Source organism: Suricata suricatta, chromosome 2 (assembly GCF_006229205.1).
Source record: "Suricata suricatta isolate VVHF042 chromosome 2, meerkat_22Aug2017_6uvM2_HiC, whole genome shotgun sequence".
Taxonomy (NCBI): domain Eukaryota; kingdom Metazoa; phylum Chordata; class Mammalia; order Carnivora; family Herpestidae; genus Suricata; species Suricata suricatta.
Window position 1 is genome coordinate 61,938,747 of NC_043701.1, and position 11,390 is coordinate 61,950,136.

An 11,390-nucleotide genomic window follows, 5' to 3' on the forward strand; every position below is an offset into this window, starting at 1 on the left:
GAAACGCAAGGCTCTCTCACTCACTCTTTGGCCTGCACCATCATCCTTCGGGGGACTCCTGGACCTGCAGGAGCTGGACTCCGGCAGTTAGGTGAGAGGATGGGCCGAGTGATGGGCTTTGGGAGGACACTTGCTGGGATAAGCACTGAGTGTTACATGTAAGTGATGAATTTTTAGGTTCTATTCCTGAAACCATATAGTTAACGGTATGTTAACTAACTTGATTTAAATAAATAAGTAGGGGCACCTGGGTGGCTCAGTCGGTTAAGCCTCCGATTTCGGCTCAGGTCAGATCTCACGTCCGTGGGTTCGAGCCCCGCATCAGGCTCTGTGCTGACAGCTAGCTCAGAGCCTGGAGCCTGCTTCCAGTTCTGTGTCTCCTTCTCTCTCTACCCCTCCCCCTCTCATGCTCTGTCTCTCTCTGTATCAAAAATAAATAAAATATTTAAAAATAAATAAATAAACAGAAAAAAAGAAAGTTGTAGTCCAAGCAACAGCCAGGAAAAGTAATACTTTAAAAAATAAATAAATAAATAAATAAATAAATAAATAAAATAACTTGAAAATATCTTCAGGGAATGGAAAAATGTTTAAATGACTCAATAAAATGCATTAATAGAACTTGTGGACATAAACAATACAGAAACAATTAGATTTGACTCTTGCAGAAGGAACAGAAGGGAAGACAGCTCAGAAGGCATTTTTTCAGAATGCAGCACAAAACAAATGATCAAAATCAAAGATGTCAAGCAACATGTAAGAGCGAAAGGGACTAACATATGTGACTCATCAGAGCTACGGAAGAATAAAGAGAAAACAGGGTAGAAGTACATTTTGAGGGAGAAGCATTCAGGATTTATCCAAATATATAAGGAAGAAGCAACTCTAAAGATTAAAGGAGCTCAGTGAATTCCAAGCACACAGGAACACATTACTGTGAAACTGCAAGTCAATGATGTCAAAGAAAGGATGTGAAAAGCAGGCAGAGCAAAGAAGTTGGCATTCTAATGAAAGAGACTGACAGCTGAACTCTCCACAATCGAAGCCAGAAGATAATGCAACATTCCAAAAGGACAATGTCCTAAAAGGAAACATTTCCCAACATAGGACCCTTTTCCCCCTAAAAATATTTTTCAAGAATGAGGATAAAATAAAGATATTTTCAGACCACCAAACACCGAAGGTTTGCCTCCAGCATACCTTCACTAAAGGAAATTCTTTTTTTTTTAATTTTTTATGTTTATTTATTATTGATACAGAGAGAAACAGACCATGAGCAGGGGAAGGGCAGAGAAAGAAGGAGACGCAGAAACCAGAGCAGGCTCCAGGCTCTGAGCTGTCAGCACAGAGCCCGATGCGGGGCTCAGACCCACAAACTGTGAAATCACGACCTGAGCCAAAGTCGGATGCTTAACTGACTGAGCCACCCAGGGGCCCCTCACTAAAGGAAATTCTAAAATAAGAAGGAATACAGAATAAAAGTAGTCAATATCTATGGATAAAATAAAATTGGGTATATGAAATAATGATGCTGTCTTATGGATTTAAATTGAACACTACTTAGAGTCTACAATGATAGCAAGGTAAATGGAGTTAAACGTGTTCTGAGACACTTAAATCACCAGGAAGAGATTAAATGTATTGATCAAATCGATTTCAGACTTTAAGTATGTATGTGGAATTGATGGGAATAGGAACAAAGTACATTACTTTCAAACAAGAAAGGTTAAAATTTTTCCCAAAAAAAGGCAAAAGAGAGGAAAAGAAAGAAAAACAGGTGGCACTAACAACAACAACAAGAATGACACATTCTCTCTATGTAACATATATGAGTGATATATACATATATCCTATACCCACGAGTTAAAAAATAGAATGGTTTGGTGTTCTTTTTTTTTTTTTTTTTAATCCAAGTATTTGCTGCTTACAAGAGGCACATCTAAAGTATAAGCCACAGGGCACCTAAGTGGTTCAGTGGGTTTAACGTCCGAGTTTGGCTCAGGTCATGACCTCACTGTTCATGAGTGTGAGCCCCATGTTGGGCTCTGCTGACAGCTCAGAGCCCACCGCCTGCATCAGATTCTGTGTCTCCCTCTGCCTCTGCCCCTCCCTAGCTCATGCTCTGTCTCTCCCACCTCTCTCAAAAATAAATACATGTAAGATGCACAAAGGTTGAATATGTTTTCTAAAGTAGCAATTCACTAAAAAAAGAATTGCTATCTTCCTTTAAATCAGATGCCCTGGGTCACTGTCCCAGGCAGGCCCCAACAACACATTGCATCACTGGGCTCTAGGACAGTGCCAGCTAAGTGGCACTCACAAGGAACAGAGCATTCTAGCTGGTGTTCCTGCCTTTCTTTACCGAGCTTTGTGCATAACATGCGCCTCCGGCAAGAGCTCTTCCGGTCTCCCCACAGCTCGTGGGGTGCCCAGGAATGCCAGCAGACAGTCCAGTGCAGGAAAAGATGCATTCTGAGAAATAGTGAGTGCTGTTGGTTCTTTTTCTGGACTCTCTTGTATCCAATTTTTAGATTTTTCACATGCTTTCACTGTGTATTTCCGCAGGGTTTTGGTGCATTACCTTTGTATCAGTAACTGGAGTAGGAAAGAGATAAGTTGAGAATTACCTGTGGGGCTTTGCTGAACCACATTTTTTCCTGAACATTTGGTACTTGCCATAATACGACAGCAGAAAAGGCCTGTGTGACTTGGATAAATCACCAGCGTACTCTGAAACACCCATCATCTCTGGTTGAGAACCACCAGTCTATCGGAAACACTACCTGAATACTGACTCAGAACTACATGCTCCACAAACCACGTCACCTCTGTTCTAAACCTTCAGCTGTGTTCTCCCTCCCGCTTGGAGAGCAAGGCAAGGTGAAGGATGGCCCAGAATGGTTCTCAGAGATTTATACAACTGGTCATCACCCTCGCCTTCCTGAGGAAGGAACGTCACTGTATTTCCTACAGGCAGCAAAGAGGAGAATGACGTAGCTCTGGGAAAAGGACACAATTTCTCCGGGCTCTGCAAATCTATTAACCTGTCAAAATGTGTCCTTTCTGCTCCTTTTCAGATATGACAACTGAACAAATAAACCTCTAAGGAGGCTTCTAGCAACAGCCCCCCCCCATGGATTTCCAGGTATATACTTTTCTATTACATATATTCTCTAAAAGGGGCAACTGCAACTGTTTTTATCAAGATAACAGCAAGCATTTTTGATAAACAGAATTATAAGCGCTGGCCTCCTGAGACAAGACAGGCCCAGGACTCCTATGGAAATGGGTTTTGCTGAGTGCTGGAGATGCAGGGGGAGAGCTTGCAGCTTTTGAGAGCCACTGGCCCATTGAAAAAACCGTAGGACCATGTAACTGAAAAGCAACTTAATTCAGCACTGTGTAAGTATGTGTGTGTACATATGTGTGTATACATACATACATATATGTACATGTGTATACACACATACATCCCCTCATTCCTCTCCTTAGCTAGTTTTAAAATTAGGAACAGAAAACAAAATAATCAATATATATCACACAAGTAGTTAAAAAGCGATTTCAATCCCCTATTATATCCAGGAACACTTCAAATGTGACAGGCAAAAAAATATGATTCAGGATAAAATGATTTCTTTAGCAGGTGCTTATCTATTTCCACCACCAGATACTGCGCTCTGTGAGGACAGCCACACCTTCTGACCTGTTTAACGACATTCCCGACATTCCCGAGGCCTGCGCAAGGCAGAGCAGAGCCTGAACAATTACATGCTGAGCGAATTAGGTGTCATCATCCTCGCTCCCTTCCGCCTCACACCACCCCTCCGCTGTCAAGCCACATCTCATTCCCCAGCTGTCTCATCTACCGCATACCCCCCAGAGCCTCATTAACCTGAAAAAAAAAAAAAAAAGGTCCGTATGAACTGGTCAACTATTCAAGTAGCTCTTATCTATCTGCATCCTGTGGGGGAAATTCTAACTTCTCATTTCCATCAGTTTTAACCAAAAAAGGTCAAATTTGATCATTTCTCAACAGACCCCCAAAACAACAAGCGGATTGAAGCTCCCAGGATTTTGCTGTTCAGAAGGCCTGACCTCTCACAGTAGTTAGAACTCCCTAAAGGGCAAGCCACTCACACGCATACACATATGTGACCGGACCCTTACTTTGTGCAGTGCACTCTGGTACTGCCATGCCTGTTCTGTTGGCTTCTCTTCTACTCTATCTACTCTGTTTTTGTTTTTGTTTTTTTTCCTAATGCTGATTCTAGGCCACAAAATTGATTTCTTGAACCACTAGGGGTCATGACTTGCAGTCGAAAAACGCTGACCTAAACTAATCCAGGTGTGACATCATTCTCCCTGGTCTGACATTCACCAGATCACGCTTTCCAGGAAGCCCCACATCAAGCAGTTCCCAAGCCTAATTTAGGAGCCCCAAATATAACTAGATGAGCTTCAGGAATGTAGTGAGTAAACAGACCTGCTCACTGTGCCATATTCTCCATAAAGAAAGACGGGAAGGGAAAGAAACGAATAATCAGGCTTGCCGACTCTGTACTATGCATGCTGGGAGTCTGCGTGAATGACCTTCCTTCATCTCTTCAACAACTTTCTGTTGTAGGCCCCACCCCCACTTTAGAGGTGAAAAAGCTGATGAGCATAAATAGAAAGCAACACACGTAGGGCCACACAGCTGGTAAGGAACAAGGTGTCCGGCCAGGGCTATGTGACTCCGCAGGCTACCGTGCTCATCTTCCTGACTATACACTGCATCAGCCACAGGAAGGACCTTTTCTCTTGCGTCTGTCCAAGGGTGGCTTCTCACCCTTCTCTGTCCAGATCTGGCCTTATCTTTTTTTTTTTTAAAGATTTTATTTTAAGTAATCTCTACACTCAACAGAGAGCTCACACTCACAACCGCAAGATCAGGAGTTGTATGCTCTGCCACCTGAGCCAGCCAGGCACCCACAGATCTGGTTTTGTATTACTTTCTCCAAGAAGCCACGGTCTGTCAACCCCTAGATATATAACTGGCACTTGACTTTTCCAAGAGATTCTCCAGTGCTTGGTGACTGCATGTGCGGGGTGTGTACAGTAACAGGTGTGTATGAGCGTGCGTGTGTCTACTGCTCTTCTGCCAAAATCACACACACAGGCTTTGGGTCAACAGGCACTTGCATTCTTGGAGCTGTACACCAGATTCTGCAATTCTCTTCTGGTGCCTCATGTGACCAGCCACTTGAGAATGACTAGCTAGAGCATTTCTAGCTATTTTTAGTTCCTTCTATCACTGACCTAGGCTGTTCACTGAAGAGGCGGTAGGAGAAGGGGAGGCTGTCTCGGCCTCATCAAAATGATTTCTCAGGCATCTGACTGCCTCCAGCTTGGTGACAAGGACTGAAAATAAGAAATCCTATGTGCATAGCTTTCCAGATGGGGAAGTAAAGAAAGAGCAATCCAGACACCTGCCAGCAATCCAGAGGCCATCATGGCCAGCTGAGGCTGTAGGAGAAAAGAAAGCAAAGAATACAGAAAGGGAGGTAAGGACGCTCAAACAAATCAGGGACCAACAAACCCTTAAGAGCAAAACCATGAAAGGAGCTAGAGACTGGCACTCCTCCCAGACTTCCTTCTTCAGCTTTCCTCAAAGGATTTCTGGGGGAGGTGGTACTGAAGAGGGAGTCAAAGACAAGCTAATGCCCCCACCTCCAGGTGGGTTATGAGTGACATTCCTCAGGAATTCCCGGCTGCCCAAGAACAAAGGAAAGAGAAAAACCAATGGTTCACTGATAGAGATCCCAGTCATGTGGGACATGAGCCTGCATCCATTTGCAACTGTCTTAATGATTTACAAGAAAAAAGGCGATCTCTAAAACATTCTTCCAAGAAACTCCCTGTCTTGTCTTTTTTTTTTAAAGACAATTTTTTTCAAATTAGTTTCCATACAACACCCAGTGCTCTTCCCCACAAGTGCCCTCCTCCATCACCACCACCTCTTTTCCCCCTTCCCCCTTCAACCCTCAGTTCGTTTTCAGTATTCAATAGTCTCTCAAGTTTTGCGTACCTCTCTCTCCCGCTTCCCCTCCCCCTGGTCCTCCATTAGGTTTCTCCTGTTTTCCTGTTAGACCTATGAGTGCAAACATATGGTTTCTGTCCTTCTCTGCCTGACTTATTTCGCTTAGCATGACACCCTCAAGGTCCATCCACTTTCCTACAAATGGCCATATTTCATTCTTTCTCATTGCCATGTAATACTCCACTGTATATATATACCACGTCTTCTTGATCCACTCATCAGGTGATGGACATTTAGGCTCTTTCCATGTTTTGGCTATTGTTGCCTACTGTCTTGTCTTAATGTTAATGCCTACTAGAGGGAAAAATAACTTTAGCTCAATAATAGCAAGGCCTCTGGTAACTTAAGAGTCCTCTTTAGCATATGAAAGTCCTTCTGGAAACTTCCCTTCTCCTCACCCCTCCTCCCCAAACATGTAATCAGTCACCCCTCACATTTATAAGGCAGCTTTTTCTGCCCATGGGTCCTGTCCCTGTGTTCTAATAAAACCACCTTTTTGCAGCAAACACATCCCAAGATTTCTTTCTTGGCCATTTGCTCCAAACCCCAATACTTCAAACCACATCAGTACCATGGGAAGCAGAGCAACTTGCCTAGGTTATGTACTTGGAGAAGCACCTGCACTCATACTGTGGTAAGGAAGGTTCAGCCTAATGAATACAAGGCAAATTTGTTTGGACTGTAATACTTGTATCTAACTGCCCAGGTGCCAATTTGGCATATATCCTGATCCATCTCACCCTTTTCTTAATGTTTATTTATTTATTTTGAGAAAGAAAGAGAGAGGCTATGCGTGCATAAGTGGGGGAAGAGTAGAGAGAGAACCCCAAATAGGCTCCACACTGTTAGCACAAAGCCTGATGTAAGGCTTTATCTCACAAACCATGAGATCATAATCTGAGACGAAATCAAGAGTCAGATGCTCAACTGACTGAGTCACCCAGGTGCCACTCCACTCTCACTTTTAAAAACTCTTCTATCTCTGAATTAAGCCTTCTGGTCTCTCTGCCTGGTCAATGTTCAATTTCTCTTTCTTCCCACCCCTGTCATTTCTCTTTTTGTATATGCTCTTCCATCAGCACTGCCTCCTCCCTGCTCTTTGTTTATAGGTGGGATTTCTAATTTTATACTTTTAGACTGTCCTTTGTCTTTTGTTGTTTTTGTTTTGAGGGTTTTTTTTTTCCGGTTTGCTTGTTTGTTTGATTTGTTTATACGTTTGCAGGTTTTTGTTTTTGTTTGTCTGTTTTCCTTTCAAGGGCTACCTCAAGAAACAAACCAAAGGACACATGGTGGAGAGTCCCAAATATCACTACAAGGAGGAAAATAAAATAACCAAAGTCACAACAAGAGAGACCAAGGGACACCATTAAAAGAACATTTCCTGAATGGACAGGCCCTGGACAGTCTATGAGGCTCCTTTAATATAGCAGAACTCACAGGTGCAGAGCGTTAAAAGCATAACAAGCTTTTAACTTACAGGAGACAGAAGCTATAGCCACAATGACCAAAAGAAAGAACTCTCCTCAAAAGAAATTCCAGGAAGAAGTGACAGCTAAAGAATTGGTCAAAACAGATATAAGCAACATAAAGGACCAAGAATTTATAAGAATTATGATAAAATTAATCGCTGGACTTGAAAAAGGCACAGAAGAGAGCAGAGACACTATTGCTACAAAGATTATGGATCATAAAAATAGTTATGATGAATTTAAAAATTCTATAAATGAGGTGCATAATAAGATGGGGGTGGCCACTGCACAGATTGAAGAGGCAGAGAGGAGAATAGGTGAATTAGAAGACTCGATTATAGAAAAAGAGGAAGCCGAGAAAAAGAGAGAGAAATTGACCCAGGAGCATGAAAGGAGAATTTGAGAACTGAATGATACAATCAAACAGGACAATAACTCTATCATAGGAATCCCATAAGAAGGAGAGAGAAAGGGGCTAAAGGGGTACTTGAACAAATTACAGCCAAGAACTTCCCCAATCTGGGGAAAGAAACAGATATTGAAATTCAAGAGGCACAGAGAACTCCCCTCAAATGTAACTTGAATCAATCTTCTGCACAACATAACATAGTGAAACAGACAAAACAGAAGGATAAAGAGAGAATTCTGAAAGCAGCTAGGGATAAAAGGGCCCTAACATACAAAGGGAGACACATAAGGGTAGGAGCAGACCTATCTACTAAAACATGGCAGGCCAGAAAGAAATGGCAGGAAATCTTCAATGTGATGAACAGGAAAAATAAGCAGCAAAGAATCCTTTATCCAGCAAGCCTGTCATTCAGAATAGAGAGATAAAGGTTTTCCCAAACAAACAAAAAATGGAAAGAATTCATCACCACTAAACCAACCCTACAAAAATCCTAAGGGGGACTCTATGAGGGAAATGTTGCAAGGAACACAAAATGCCAGAGTCACCACTACAAGCATGAACCCTACAAAGAACACAATGAGTCTATATCCATGCTTTTTAATAATAACACTGAATGTAAATGGACTAAATACTCCAATCAAAAATATATAGGGTATCAAAACAGATAAAAAAAAAAACACAAGATCCATCTATTTGCTGTCTACAACAAGAAACTTATTTTAGACCTAAAGACACCTTCAGATTGAAAGTGAGGGGATGGAGAAATATCTATCATGGAAGTCAAAAGAAAGCTGGAGTAGCCATACTTATATCAGACAAATTGAACATTAAAGTAAGCGCAGTAATAAGAGATGAAGAAGAGATGTGATTATATAATAATCACAGGATCTATCCAACAGAAATAGCTAACAATTATAAATGTCTACCCACCAAATTCAGGAGCTCTCAAATACATAAACAATTAATCATAAACATAAGCAATATTATTGACAATAATGTGCTAATAGCAGGGAACTTTAATACTCCACTTACAGCAATGGATAGATCAACTAGACAGAGAATCACTAAAGAAACAATGGACCTAAACAACACACTGGATCAGATGGACTTGACAGATATATCTAGAACTCTACATCCTGAAGCTATGGAATTCACTTTCTTCTCAAGTGGACATGGCACATTCCCAAGATAGATCACATACTGGGTCATAAAACAGCCACCAAAAACATAAAAGAATTGAGATCATACCATGCACACTTTCAGATCACAGTGCTATGAAACTTGAAATCAACCACGGGAAAAAGTCTGGAAAACCTCCAAAAACATGAAAGTTAAAGAACATCTGAAAGAATGAATGGGTCAAACAGGCAATTAGAGAAAAAAATTAAAAATATATGGAAACAAATGAAAATGAAAATACAATTATCCAAACTCTCTGGGATGCATCAAAAGCAGTCCTAAGAGGAAAGTACATTGCAATCTGGGCCTATTTCAAGAAACTGGAAAAAGTGCAAATACAAAATCTAACAGTGCATATAAAGGAGCTCGAAGCAAAGCAGAACACCCCAAACCCAGCAGAAGAAGAGAAATAATAAAGATCAGGGCAGTAATAAACAGTATAGAATCACAAAACAACAGTTGAGCAGATCAATGAAACCAAGAGTTGGTTTTTTGAAAAAATAAAATTGATAAACCCCTAGCCAGGCTTCTCAAAACGAAAAGAGAGAGCACCCAAATAGACAAAACCATGATGAAAATGGATTTATTACAACCAATTCCTTAGAAATATAAGCAATTATCATGGAATACTATGAAAAATTATATGCCAACAAACTGGACAACCTAGAAGAAATGGACAAATTTCCTAAACACACATACACTACCAACATTCAAATGGGAAGATATAGAAAATCTGAACAGAATCATAACCAGAGGAGAAATCAAATCAGTTATAGAAAATCTCCCAACAAATAAGAGCCCTGGGCCAGATGGCTTCCCTGGGGAATTCTACCAGACATTTAAAGCAGAGTTAATACCCATACTTCTCAAGCTACTCCAAAATAAAAATAGAAATAGAAGGAAAACTTCCAGACTCATTCTACAAAGCCAGCATCACTTTGATTCCCAAACTGGACAGAGACCCAGCAAAAAAAAAAAAAGAACTATAGACCAATATCCTTGATGAATACGGATGCAAAAATCCTCAACAAGATACTAGCAAATCGAATTCAACAACATATAAAAAGAATTATCCACCATGATCAAGTGCAATTCATTCTTGGGTTACAGGGCTGGTTCAGTATTTGTAAATCCATCAATGTGATACATCACGTTAACAAAAGAAAAGATAAAAACCATATGATCTTGTCAATAGATGCAGAAAGAGCATCTGACAAAACACAGCATCGTTTTTCAATAAAAACCTTTAAGTGGGGATAGAAGGAACTTATGTAAACATTATAAAAGCCACTCATGAAAAGCCCACAGCTAATATCATCCTCAATGGGGAAAAACTGAGAGCTTTCCCACTGAGATCAGGAACATGACAGGGGTGCCCACTCTCATGACTGTAGTTTAACATAGTGCTGGAAGTCCTAGCATCAGCAATCAGACAACAAGAGGAAATAAAAGGCATCAGAATTGACAAAGATGAAGTCAAACTTTCACTTTTTGTAGATGAAATGAGACTCTACATGGAAAACCTGATTAAGCCCACCAGAAGCCTTCTAGAACTGATCCATGAATTCAGCAAAGTCGCAGGGTCAACATATAGAAATTGATTGCATTTTTATACACCAATAATGAAGCAACAAAAAAAGAAACCAAGAAACCAATCCCATTCACGATTGCACGAAAAACTATCAAATACCTAGGAATAAACCTAACCAAAGATGGAAAAGACCTATATGATGAAAACTATAGAAAACTTATGAGGAAATTGAAGAAGATACAAAGAAATGGAAAAACATTCTGTGCTCATGAATCAGAAGAATAAACATTGTGAAAATGTCATTATTACCCAAAACAATCGACACATTCAGTGCAATCCCAAACAAAATTGCACCAGCATTCTTCTCAAAGCTAGACCAAACTATCCTAAAATTCTTATGGAACCACAAAAGACCCCGAATAGCCAAAGTAATATTGAAGAAGAAAACCAAAACGGGAGGCATCACAATCCCAGACTTTAGTCTCTACTACAAAACTGTCAACATCAAGACAGTATGGTATTGGCACAAAAATAGACACATAGACAAAAGGAATAGAGAACCCAGAACTGGACCCACAAATGTATGGCCAATTAATCTTTGACAAAGCAGGGAAAAGTATCCAATGGAAAAATGACAGCTTCTTTAACAGATGGTGCTGGGAGAATTGGACAGCAACATGCAGAAGAATGAAATTAGACCACTTTCTTACACTATACACAAAA

The 11,390-nt window shown here is 40.6% G+C and overlaps 1 long non-coding RNA gene across 1 annotated transcript; it reads left to right on the top strand.

Moving 5' to 3' along the window:
• The first annotated feature begins 2,392 nt into the window (after positions 1 to 2,392).
• LOC115281793 lies at positions 2,393 to 3,887 on the top strand. Its single transcript, XR_003904405.1, has 3 exons — positions 2,393 to 2,482; positions 3,078 to 3,145; positions 3,668 to 3,887. It is a non-coding gene; the product is annotated as an uncharacterized LOC115281793 (long non-coding RNA).
• The last annotated feature ends 7,503 nt before the right edge of the window (positions 3,888 to 11,390 follow it).